Genomic DNA, 11,875 nt, shown 5'->3' with positions numbered 1-11,875 from the left:
GTAACAACAGATTACCACCAAGATATCTTCCCGGCTACATCCTTTCTCCTGCCCATCTACTACATTGTCGATGGTGCCCCCTAGATCACATGAGAATAGATCAGGATTGATAGAAAATTGCTCTCTCTGTGAGCATGCATCCACTGTGTTCTTGAGCATGGAAGCAGCTCCTGGCATTTCATCATGCATAGGTACGTTTTTGCGCCTTGAATCTACAAATTTTAGACCCTCTTATCATACAGAGGAGATAAGATTAAAACAAACAAAGAGTTTAATCTATGACATGCAAATTACAGAAATAGCTCTGGGAGTGATGACCGTGGGCGTGCAAATTAATCCTTCAGAATTACATTATAATTCTGGGAGTGATGATCGCGGGCGTGCCACACAAGTGGCCATGCGCATCAGCAAAATCAGTTTCAAACATGCCTCATGTAAACATATAGCAAGGAGCGGCCTCATGTTTCGAACATGCCGTATGTATATGCATGTGCTTTAGTGCTTCATTATAGTACACGATTTCTTCAGGTTTTGTACAGTAGTTCCAAGGGGAGGCAATAATCAATTATAGTTAAGGTGATTTTCCACAAGGTACATTTTTCCAAGAAAAAGTTGCATTTTTATTTTACTGATTATCTAAGATTTATATATTCTCAGCTATATTCCAAGTTACGTGTTTTGTTTTGTCATCTCAGCATTTTTTTACCTTTTTTTTGTCGTCTCAGCATTTTATACTAACGGCTGACACCGAGGTGAAGCCTCTGAATTTGTTTTAACAGTTTGTATGTATTATATAAGAAGCATTACAATGATATAATAGTATTCTGTGTAAAATGCAGTTGTATTACCATCCATGCTTGTCGTCTAATAAATGAGTGCTTGTAAAGGTACAACTGGTTTGATACTCATTGTTCATTGTTCTAAGGTATGTCTCAGTTTTAGAATGGTAGCCTGTAGAAAATATAATTGTGTATTCAGTTTCAAAGTATAGTTTTGCATGATTTTCATAATTTCTATGAATTCAAACTGTTAACTGGTAGTTTTATACTCAAATAAAGATATATATGAATACAAATTAGTTGCTGGTTATTCCTCCATGATTTAGTTTTCCAGTTCAATGTAGTCTTGCGCTCGTGTGATTGAAAACTAAGAATGGAAAAGTGAAGCTGCACGTCAAACTACACTACGTGCATATGTGCATACACTCTGCCCCTCCTCTGTTTCTATCACTTTGAGTTGCAGAAAAGGGAAATTACAGGCAGATGAAATAGCGTATGGGGGTAGCACTAGAAATAGCATATGGGGGTAGCACTAACCTCTGCCTCTTGAGCTTGCATCGAGTTCCAAACTTGAAATGAGTCTACATGAGCCCCTGCTGTATCTCGAGGTACCCGCTGACCGCCCCCGCGCGCGATGTTGTTCGGCAGGGAACAACAGCATGGAGCAGCTGCCACAACTTAGGCACGCCAGACGCAAACGGTGCTACACAGCATAGCTCTCGCCCTGCCGCCGGCGACGGCGACGGCCTCGGACAGCAGACCGCATCTCACCTTGTGTGAATTGTCTCTGAGCTCGAACTGAGGAGAACATAGGCAAGGGAGCAGCTGCCACAGTTTAGTCCCGGGATTGGACGCGCCGGATGCGGGCCTTGCTACCGCAACACGTCCCTACTTGCTGCCGGCGTCGGCGAGGGCCCCGGACGGTGGTCTGCATCTCATGGTCTCACCTTGTGGCCTTGTGGAAAACGCCTCATGGAGCTGGAACTGAGGCAGCTAGAAGAGTCCAGGAGATAAGTTAAGAAAAAATAAATAAAACAAAATAGCACTGTTTCAGTGATGGGGCTGAATAACACGTTGTTGGTCGCCAGATGCCACACATGCATAAAAGAGGACATGCACGCCGCATTTACCGCATGAATTGGCTAAAATGGAATTGTGTGCTGATTGCCTCTAATTAAATAGATTTATGTGTTGGCTTATGAAAATTAGCTGGAGAGGGGCACGCATGCATTTATTTGGGGAATTTCGGATCTTCTTCCGTCCTTGCAATGTGGGGCAAGATATTTGGGGACACAATGCATACTTTTTTTAATTAACTTTGTGTGCACACCCTTTTTAGTTAACTTTGTGTGCATGCCCTTTTTAATTAACTTTGTTTATTAATTATTCTGGCGCACTTTAATTAGGAATCTGATAATGTCCGTCGGGTACGAACAAATGACAAATCAAACATTTTTATGGCGAATTTAGTGACCCGAGGGTGATAATTTTAGTTAGCAAGCATGCTAACTTCATGTTTCAATTTATTTTTGACATAGAATTGCCGTGTGTGTCTAACTTGCCATCCTTGTGTCAAGAATTGCTATCGAAAATGTTCGATGTGCCATGTGCTCATACTTGACATCAGGTACTTATCATTTATGTTAATTTATTCATGTATTGTGCTATCGAAAGTATGGTATAGAAATCATACCAAAAGTATTGTATCTATAGTATGGTTCTTAATTCATCGAGGTGTCTGCCTCCCTGCGACATGATAGATGTTTTGATGAGCAGGTCAATTATTACTCCCGTTGCAACGCACGGGCATATGTCCTAGTAGTATATGATGGATTGTTGTAGATGGTTGTCCGGCACAACTTTTTTTTAACACAGTATAATTGCAGATGCCTACTTCACAACCTTTTTTTTGACACGGTACAATCGCAGATGCCTACGACACAGTTCTCACCAATTGATTGAATGGCCAGATAAATATGTGTAGTAGTATAACGTACGAAGATCGTAGCCTATGAGGGGTTCAAACTCCAGAGCAGGTTCCCCCGAGTCGAGTCGGACTCAACCGCCGATCGTGGCTTTCGATTCAGTATCGGACACGGGTCGGTAGGCCGGAGCGGGAGTCCAAGCCCGAGTCGAGCTGGACCTGCCCTGCACACGTGCATATCGGCCTCCGGTAGTACTACTAGCATGTACCCGCGCGGTGGCACGCCGCGCCTCGTCGATACATTGCGTTTATATATGTTACTTTTATTTTCACATTTAAACTCAATTTAAAGCAAGAGAGCTAGATAGTTGAGGTTACAATCATAAAAGAAGAAGCTAGAAATGACACATTTATCATCACCGTGCATATGTATTAATGTTAAGTTTTGTATATATGTCGCTTTTGTCTTGTTTTATAAACTTAAACTTAAGATGAAAATCTTTAGGTCCATATGTTAGTATGAAAAAGGCAAAACATGCATAAAAGCAAATTCATAAGTTTGTAATGAAAAAAAAAGGCAAGACATGATAAAAGCAAATTGAGGACGATACACTAATTATTTGCATGAGTGCTACATCTTACAAAGTCCAAAATACACATCGAAACTTTCTTAATAAGACTAAGCACATTTCATTTATTTATGACAGCGCGGCTTCCTGCCTGTGATGAACTTGTATAGATCTTTTGCAAATTGGTGCATATCTTTCCCAGGATCTTAATCTGCCTTGTGAATTTATTTTGCTAGGATCTTAGTCTGTCTTGTGAATTTACTTTGCTAGGCGGTTACATGTTGAACTGTCATTGATTGGTGAGTGCCTTCTCTTGCATTGGAAACAGGTTTCTCTTTGTGACTTCAAATGTGTGATAGTTATGATCGTTGATAATCAGGTGATGCTATAGTGAGCACAACCTTGAACCGCTCACGATCGGAGGCGGGAAGAAGCATGGCCAGGCGCAATGGGGCCGCTATCCTATGACGTCTTTAAAGATCAAAGCGAAACCATCATTGGGAGAGAAAGACATGCTTCGTTCGATATTGGGCCGACGGGGCACAGGTTGGTGGAGAAAATATCTCAATCAGAAGAAAATAATAATAATTCAAAAACACCTAAGCTAATCACATGAAAGAAAAATATCTCAATCGAAAAAATTAATAATAATTAAAAAATGCCTAAGCTAATCACATGCACGTAATCACATCCATTGCCATGCAGGTAATCACATCCCCCGAAATTTTTGCCCTGTCAGTGCACTCACCTATCAGCTGCCAAACCGAAATCTTACCAATCCCATGCCGCAAAGCAAAAGGCAGTTTGAGAAAACAAACAAATCCCAGGATAAATCGCTATGTCCGTCCAAGTAGAGTACCACTCAATTACCCTGGAATTCAAATGAGAAGCCCATAAAATTGGCCGGTAAATCCAAGAATATCTTAAATAAAAAAAAAGAGAAATGGGGATCCCTAGGGGAAATAGAGAAGTTAGTAGTATGTGAAGAAAGAAAGAAGTTAGTTCAAAGACCATGCATGTTGTTGTATCCGTGTATATATGCATTTCATGTCCAACACTGGATTTGTTCAAATAGGCACATTGGGTCATCAGTCTAAAGCACATCAATCCAGAATCCAATTATACCGAATATACATCCATTATTGATAGAAAGCATCCACTAATTCCATCCTCATCATTGAGTATAATCTAAATAAGACTACACTGGATCAAGACATGTAAAGCATGTGTTGGGTATATGTAGGACATGACCAAAGCTGAAACTGAACAGAACAGAGATGACATACAGCCATCCTAGATCAGAGTCGTCACCCATGATGGCCAACGACGTGTTCAGACCAAAGTCGCTGCTGAATTGATCTGTGGTTCCATGGTCTATACAACATAAACATGAAATCTCCATAAACAGACACGCAGGCACAGAAAAATAAAAGGAGACAGGAATGGAAGTAAGGAGACGAACGGTTACTACCCACGTACCTGTGAACGAAGATAGTAGCAGCATGGCCGCATGCGAGAGGAACGCCGACGCTTGGGCGGCACCTCCGCGCATGTTCCCTCAGGACGTTGAGAGAGGCAACAAAGCACGCAGCTAGGGTGGGGGTGCGGTGGCGCGTGGGGTACTGGCAACTCACGCGGGGGCATAGGCAGCGGTCGCACGCCCCAACAGTCGATGTTGTAGAGCGGCGAGAAGAAATTGGTCGACCCGCAGGTGACGCCGTCGTGCAAGATGCCAGCAGCTCCCCGACTTTTCTCGGTAAAGCAGCTAGAACAGCGCAGCCGGCTCCTCCATGATGGTGGCTGCTCCTCCTTCGACGAAGATGCCCGAGGGCGGCGCTGGCGGCACTCCTGCTTGGACGGCGAGAGGCAGACCCACCTGGTGATGGTGATGCAGGTTCTTGCTCCTCACAGCAGCACCGGCATCGACTCGACGCAGCTCCTTGCCCGGTACAGGCCCCTAGTGGCGGCGACAGAACCCCCCTTTGCGGTCGCACCCCGAGTGATCCCTGGTGCCTTGTGCGGCTCCATTGACTGCACGCCCAGCGGGCTGCCCTCGATGTCCCTGGCAGCTTCCGGTCTTTCCATGGCTCCCCGCAGCGTTAGGGCACCATGAACTGTAGGAGGAAAAGAAAAACATAATGAGATCGGAAGAGGTGGAGAGGCGAGGAGAGCGAGAACATGAACAATAGCGACGGGAACGGCATGCCGTCGCCGCCTTAATCCTGCTTCCCGCATGCATGCCGTTTCTGACGATCTCTGTGCGCCATCGCCATAGTCGCGTGGAGAAAAGGTTGGAGCGGGACCCCGGAAGAGAGGGCGCCGAGACGGGTAGCCCCGAGGATGGACGTGGGAACAACCTTGATCGGGAGACGCAGGCCGAAAGGGAGGAGCTTTTATAGCCAGAAACGGCGGTAGAGCAGTGCTAAAACATTGGATGGGATTCTCCGCGACGCGCCTTCGACTGCAGATGAAACGACGACAGCTGCACCGATAAGAAAGAAACAACAGGCTCTGGAATAGACAGTAAAAGCGGCAGCTGTGAAAAAAACAGCAACATCTAGATAAGACGATCGCAGCTGGACGGCACCGATTAGCCCAACGGAGGACAACACATATATAACCCAATAAAGAGACTTGCGGTGTCAGCACCATCTAGATCGAACGACCGAGAGCGGTAAGGCGGCACCGCTGTATCAAAAGGAAACACGCCACCGCGTAGCGAAGGAAGACCAACTGGGCCAATAGCAGCACGCACGTAACCCAATGGACAACAGAAAGCGACACAACAACTGGGCCAACAGCGGCACGACCGGAACGGCAGACAACAATTGGGCCGACAGCGACACAAGCAGAACCCAATGACAAATAGAAATCAAGAGAAGCATAAAGGCAGAACGACCGCGCCAGGGCACAAACTCAACCGTACAACCTGCCGCACAGACAACAAAAAATGCTAAATCAACCAACACAAATGCCACGCACGTTCAAATTTTTTGAAACGAAACCTTGAACACACCACGCATTCGTACACGGTCATATAACAAAAAAAATACACGTGCCATGTATAAATTTACCTAGAGGTCATTTTCTTACAAGTGGGTTAACCTTAGAGGAAAACGCTCCCGGAAATAGGGGCCTGGGTAAGGTTTAGTATATTAACAAACAATCATCTGAACCAAAATGCTAAAGATACCCCAAGTGCACACGGGAAAATGTGAATCAGTTAACAAAATTTTGAACGAAGGCCTACGGCCACATGCGTTTTCTACCCGGTAGCCTCCCAAACAAATGCACGTGTCAACAATTGATAGGTCTCCCAGTCCCCATCGGCCAAGTGGCGAGACGTGGGGGCAAAAACCTCCCCGAATATAGAGGTTTGGGTACTAGTTGCAATATTTAAGCAAGCAAACAGATAGCTAGCTACTCGTCCAAAGCTGAGTCGAGCAGCATCGATCGTGTTCACGTAGGGGAGGCGGCAAGCAAGCGTAACAGGCAAAGCAAGAGGAAGAAAGAAGAGCAGGCATGTCGATGCCGGCGTTTGGGCGTCTGCTGCACCGCGGCCTCTTCGCCTGCGGCCGCCGCGCGGCCACGGCGGTGCCGCGGCCAGCAGCTCCTCGGCCCTTCTCCAGCAACGTCCGTCTCCCCTCCCTCCCCCTTATTTTTCATAGATCGCATCCGATCCCGTACGTCCCGTGGCTTGACCTAACTATTCATCTCCTTGATCCATCGCAGAGTCATTATTATCATCGGGCGGACAACGAATGCCACGGATGGTGGTGGTTCTTCATGGGATTCCTCCTCGGGTCTTCCAAGCCTTCCGGACCGTAGAATCGTCGATAAGAAGAAGATGGTGGATGCATGTGTTTTGATTTATAGAAAAAAAATTCGATCATAGGGGAGTCCCCCGGTTCCATTTTTTTATTAAAATGAAACCAGCAGTTAAAAAACGATCTACTGGTCTAAACCCAGGTTCAACATAGCGCTAAAAGGATTACAACATATAAAGTTTTTAATGTGATAAGCTTTCAGCACAAGAAACTAGGTCAGGAAAGGCCAACACAGGGCCGGCGAGCATGAATCAGCTCATGGGGATGAAGACCACATGGATCTCCTCCGCTTTCCTTGGATCATCCTTCACCTGCTCCAGGGTAGCGCGCCCTCCATGCGGCATTCCTTGGATGGTCTTGGACCAGGACAGCTGTTGTAGGTTTTCTTGACATTTCAGTCTGGTTCCAGTTCCAGCGGCGATCGCAATCTCCCCAGCAGATGGTCTCTGAATTTTTTTCATCTGTCCCTCCTACAGATCCTTGTGAGGTTTCACCCAATCCCCTAGATATTGACTTATCTTCTGCCAGACCTGTTTGACAGAAGTCCATTTAGCTCTACTAAACACAATGGAATTTCTAGTGTTCCACAGCCCCCACAGGACTGCAGAAGAAACCACATTTAAATGAGCAAATTTCTTATTGCAGAGCCAACGGAAGCTAGCTCCAAGAAGGAGTGGAAGCTTCTACCAAAACTTATCTTCACTTCTTTCCACATCAACTTAGCTACCACGTAGTCAAAAAAAAAAAGTGGTGAACCGATTCTATTTCGCTGCAATGTACACATTCCAGGGGTTTTGGAATGCCTCTTTTCCTCAGATTACCACATGTCATAATTTTGTTCTGAGAGAAGAGCCATAGAAACTCCTGTATTCTAGGTGGGACCTTCAGGTTCCACACAGTAGGTGTGTAGATGGGTTGTATCCCCCTAAAGTTTACAATAGCATATAAGGATTTAGAAGAGTAAATGCATTTTGGTTCATATTGCCAAATCATACTATCATCCTGGTCAACAAAGGCTATTGATTGAGCAATCGTTTCCGAGTCAAACCACTGATGCATAAGCTCTTCATCAAAATTTCTTCTAAAGGAAATTCTAAGAGTATTCCCATCCCAGGTTTCTGCTATGGTTTTGGTCTTATTATTAGTAATGCAATACAAATCCCAGAATTGTGTGGCAAGAGAAGCATTACCGAACCAGATATCTTCCCAAAATAGGATGGATCTACCATTTCCTACCGACCATTTGTACCCAATCTTAACTGCTTTCATGGCCCACATCACACCCTTCCAGAATTGTGATGGGTGTGGGTCATTGCAGCAAAGAATATTTGGTCTCTTAGTATTATATTTGGAGTCAATAACTCTCCTCCATAGGGATCCCTCACTACAAATATATCTTTTGATCCAAGACCCTATCAGGCATAGATTCAAATCTTGCAGATTTGGAATCCCCATGCCTCCATATTCTTTCTTCATACACACAGACTGCCAATTGGCCAAATGGATTTTTTGATTTCCTTCATCATCACTCCAGAGACAATTTGCTAGTTGGGAGTTGATCAAGGAAATTGCCCATTTTGGAAATTTGAAGAAAGATAGCATATATATAGGTATGCTAGCTAGTAGTGTTACTATTTATCACCCATGGTGCAAAATAAGTTATTCTTTGCCCGAGGTAATCGTACGATCGCTTTCTAAATAAATTACGTTTAGAATATAAATAGTTACATGCATATTGATTCAATACGTAAAATTTTATATATAAAAACAAAAACATAGGTTATAAGACCAGGAAAATCACATTTTATGTATGTTTTACACTATGTTTTTATATTCGTAATTTTACGTAACATAAAATATTTTTTACGGCGAGTACATATTTTCTTACATTCTCTTTTTATGTATGAAATAAGACATAATTTACGAAACGTAAAAATACGGTGCATTGATGTCAAAATAGAGAGGGGGTGAAGAATAACTATTCCTCACCAAGGGTGACGAATAGCGTGACCCTGCTAGCTAGACAGGTTTTAACTAGAGTGACCCTCCCTAATAAGGACAGAAGTTTACCCCTCCAACCAGCCATTCTAGCCAGAAGAGCATCAATAAGGGGTTGCAGATCTTCTCTTCTAAGTTTATCAAAATGCAGTGGGATACCCAAATATTTGATTGGGAATTTTCCTCTAACACAATTGAAAATCTCCAGGAAAGTTTGGATCTCCTCCTCCTCTAAGTTGATGCGGATTAATTCACTCTTATGGTAATTAATAGACATACCAGAAACTAATTCAAAGCAAGTCAGGGCCCATTTGAGGTTAACAGCCGCCCTATGATCATTATCTACAAAAAGCAGAGTATCATCTGCATATTGTAGGCAGGTTACCCCTCCTGGATAGAAATTGGGGCATAATCCTTTGATCAACCCTGCTTGAGACCCTTTAACTACCATCTTGGCAAACACATCAACTACCAGGTTGAAAAGCAAGGGTGAGAAAGGATCCACTTGTCTTAAACCACTACTAGTAATAAAGAAATCACTCAAACTCCATTCACCTTGACTCCAATGGATCCTTGTTGGGTAATACTTTTAATCCAATTAATCCATTTCCTAGCAAAACCTCTTAGTTCAAGGACTTCATAAACAAAATCTAGGTTAACTCTATCATAAGCCTTTTCATAATCTATCTTAAGAATCATCCCTTTCCTACCAGAGGAATGTGTAGTGTGTAGCACTTCATGTGCAGCAACCACACTTTCCAATATGTACCTCCCTCTAATGAAAGCAGATTGATTTTCCGAAATCAACTTACCAATGATCAAAGCTAATCTATTAGTTAACACTTTGGTGAATATCTTAAAACAACAATTAAGGAGGCTAATAGGTCTAAATTTCCTCGTCTCTTTAGCTTCCTCTTCTTTAGGGCTTGTTCGGTTAATCCCTCCCACAAGGGGATTGGAGAGGATTGGAGGGGATTGAGGTGGATTTTGACTTGTGGGGGATTTAATCCCTCTCAATCCCCTCCAAACCCCTTCAAATCTGAAGGAACCGAACAAGGCCTTAGGGATCAAGGTAATCATGGCAAAATTCAATCTAAAAATGTCTAGGTCATGGTCATACCATGCCTCAAACATAGCCATAAGATCCTCTTTAATTATGTCCCAAAAGGTCTGGAAGAACATAAATGGAAGTCCATCAGGGCAGGGGCCCCATCTGAATAAGATTCAAACACTACTTTCCTAACTTCTTCTTCAGTAAATCTAGCTTCTAGTTTAATATTATCATCTACAGAAACCTTCTCCTCACTACTGAAGAAGTCTTGCTTCAAAGCAATATTAGGTCTCTGTTCAGCTTTAAACAGATTTTTATAGAAATCCATAGCTATTTTCTGTTGGAAATATGCCCTAGAGGCAATAATAAAATGGTTATTATTATATTTCCTTGTTCATGGTAATTGTCTATTGTTCATGATATAATTGTGTTATCCGAAAATCGTAATACATGTGTGAATACATAGACCACAACATGTCCCTAGTGAGCCTCTAGTTAACTAGCTCGTTGATCAATAGATAGTCATGGTTTCCTGACTATGGACATTGGATGTCATTGATAACGGGATCACATCATTAGGAGAATGATGTGATGGACAAGACCCAATCCTAAGCATAGCACAAGATTGTGTAGTTCGTTTGCTAGAGCTTTTCCAATGTCAAGTATATATCATTTCCTTAGACCATGAGATCGTGTAACTCCCGGATGCCGTAGGAGTGCTTTGGGTGTACCAAACGTCACAACGTAACTGGGTGACTATAAAGTTATACTACAGGTATCCCCGAAAGTATCTGTTGGGTTGACACGGATCGAGACTGGGATTTGTCACTCCGTATGACGGAGAGGTATCTCTGGGCCCACTCGGTAATGCATCATCATAATGAGCTCAATGTGACCAAGTGTTTGGTCACGGGATCATGCATTACGGTACGAGTAAAGTGACTTGCCGGTAACGATATTGAATGAGGTATTGGGATACCGGCGATCGAATCTCAGGCAAGTAACATACCGATTGACAAAGGGAATTGAATACGGGATTGATTGAATCCTCGACATTGTGGTTCATCCGATGAGATCATCGTGGAACATGTGGGAGCCAACATGGGTATCCAGATCCCGCTGTTGGTTATTTACCGGAGAGTCATCTCGGTCATGTCTGTGTGTCTCCCGAACCCGTAGGGTCTACACACTTAAGGTTCGGTGACGCTAGGGTTGTAGAGATATTAGTATGCGGTAACCCGAAAGTTGTTCTGAGTCCCGGATGAGATCCCGTACGTCATGAGGAGTTCCGGAATGGTCCGGAGGTGAAGATTTATATATAGGAAGTCCAGTTTCGGCCATCGGGAAAGTTTCGGGGGTAATCGGTATTGTACCGGAACCACCGGAAGGGTCCCGGGGGTCCACCGGGTGGGGCCACCTATCCCGGAGGGCCCCATGGGCTGAAGTGAGAGGGGAACCAGCCCCTGGTGGGCTGGTGCGCCCCCCATGGGCCTCCCCCTGCGCCTAGGGTTGGAAACCCTAGGGGTGGTGGGCGCCCCACCTGACTTGGGGGGCAAGTCCCCCCCTTGGCCGCCCCCCCCCTTGGAGATCCCATCTCCTAGGGTCGGCGCCCCCCTAGGGGCCCTATATATAGTGGGGGGAGGGAGGGCAGCCGTACCCAAGTCCCTGGCGCCTCCCTCTCCCCTTGTAACACCTCTCTCTCTCTCTCTCTCTCTCTCTCTCTCTCT

The sequence above is a fragment of the Triticum aestivum genome, chromosome 6A (genome assembly GCF_018294505.1).
Source record: "Triticum aestivum cultivar Chinese Spring chromosome 6A, IWGSC CS RefSeq v2.1, whole genome shotgun sequence".
NCBI lineage: Eukaryota > Viridiplantae > Streptophyta > Magnoliopsida > Poales > Poaceae > Triticum > Triticum aestivum.
This window is presented reverse-complemented; position numbering follows the sequence as displayed.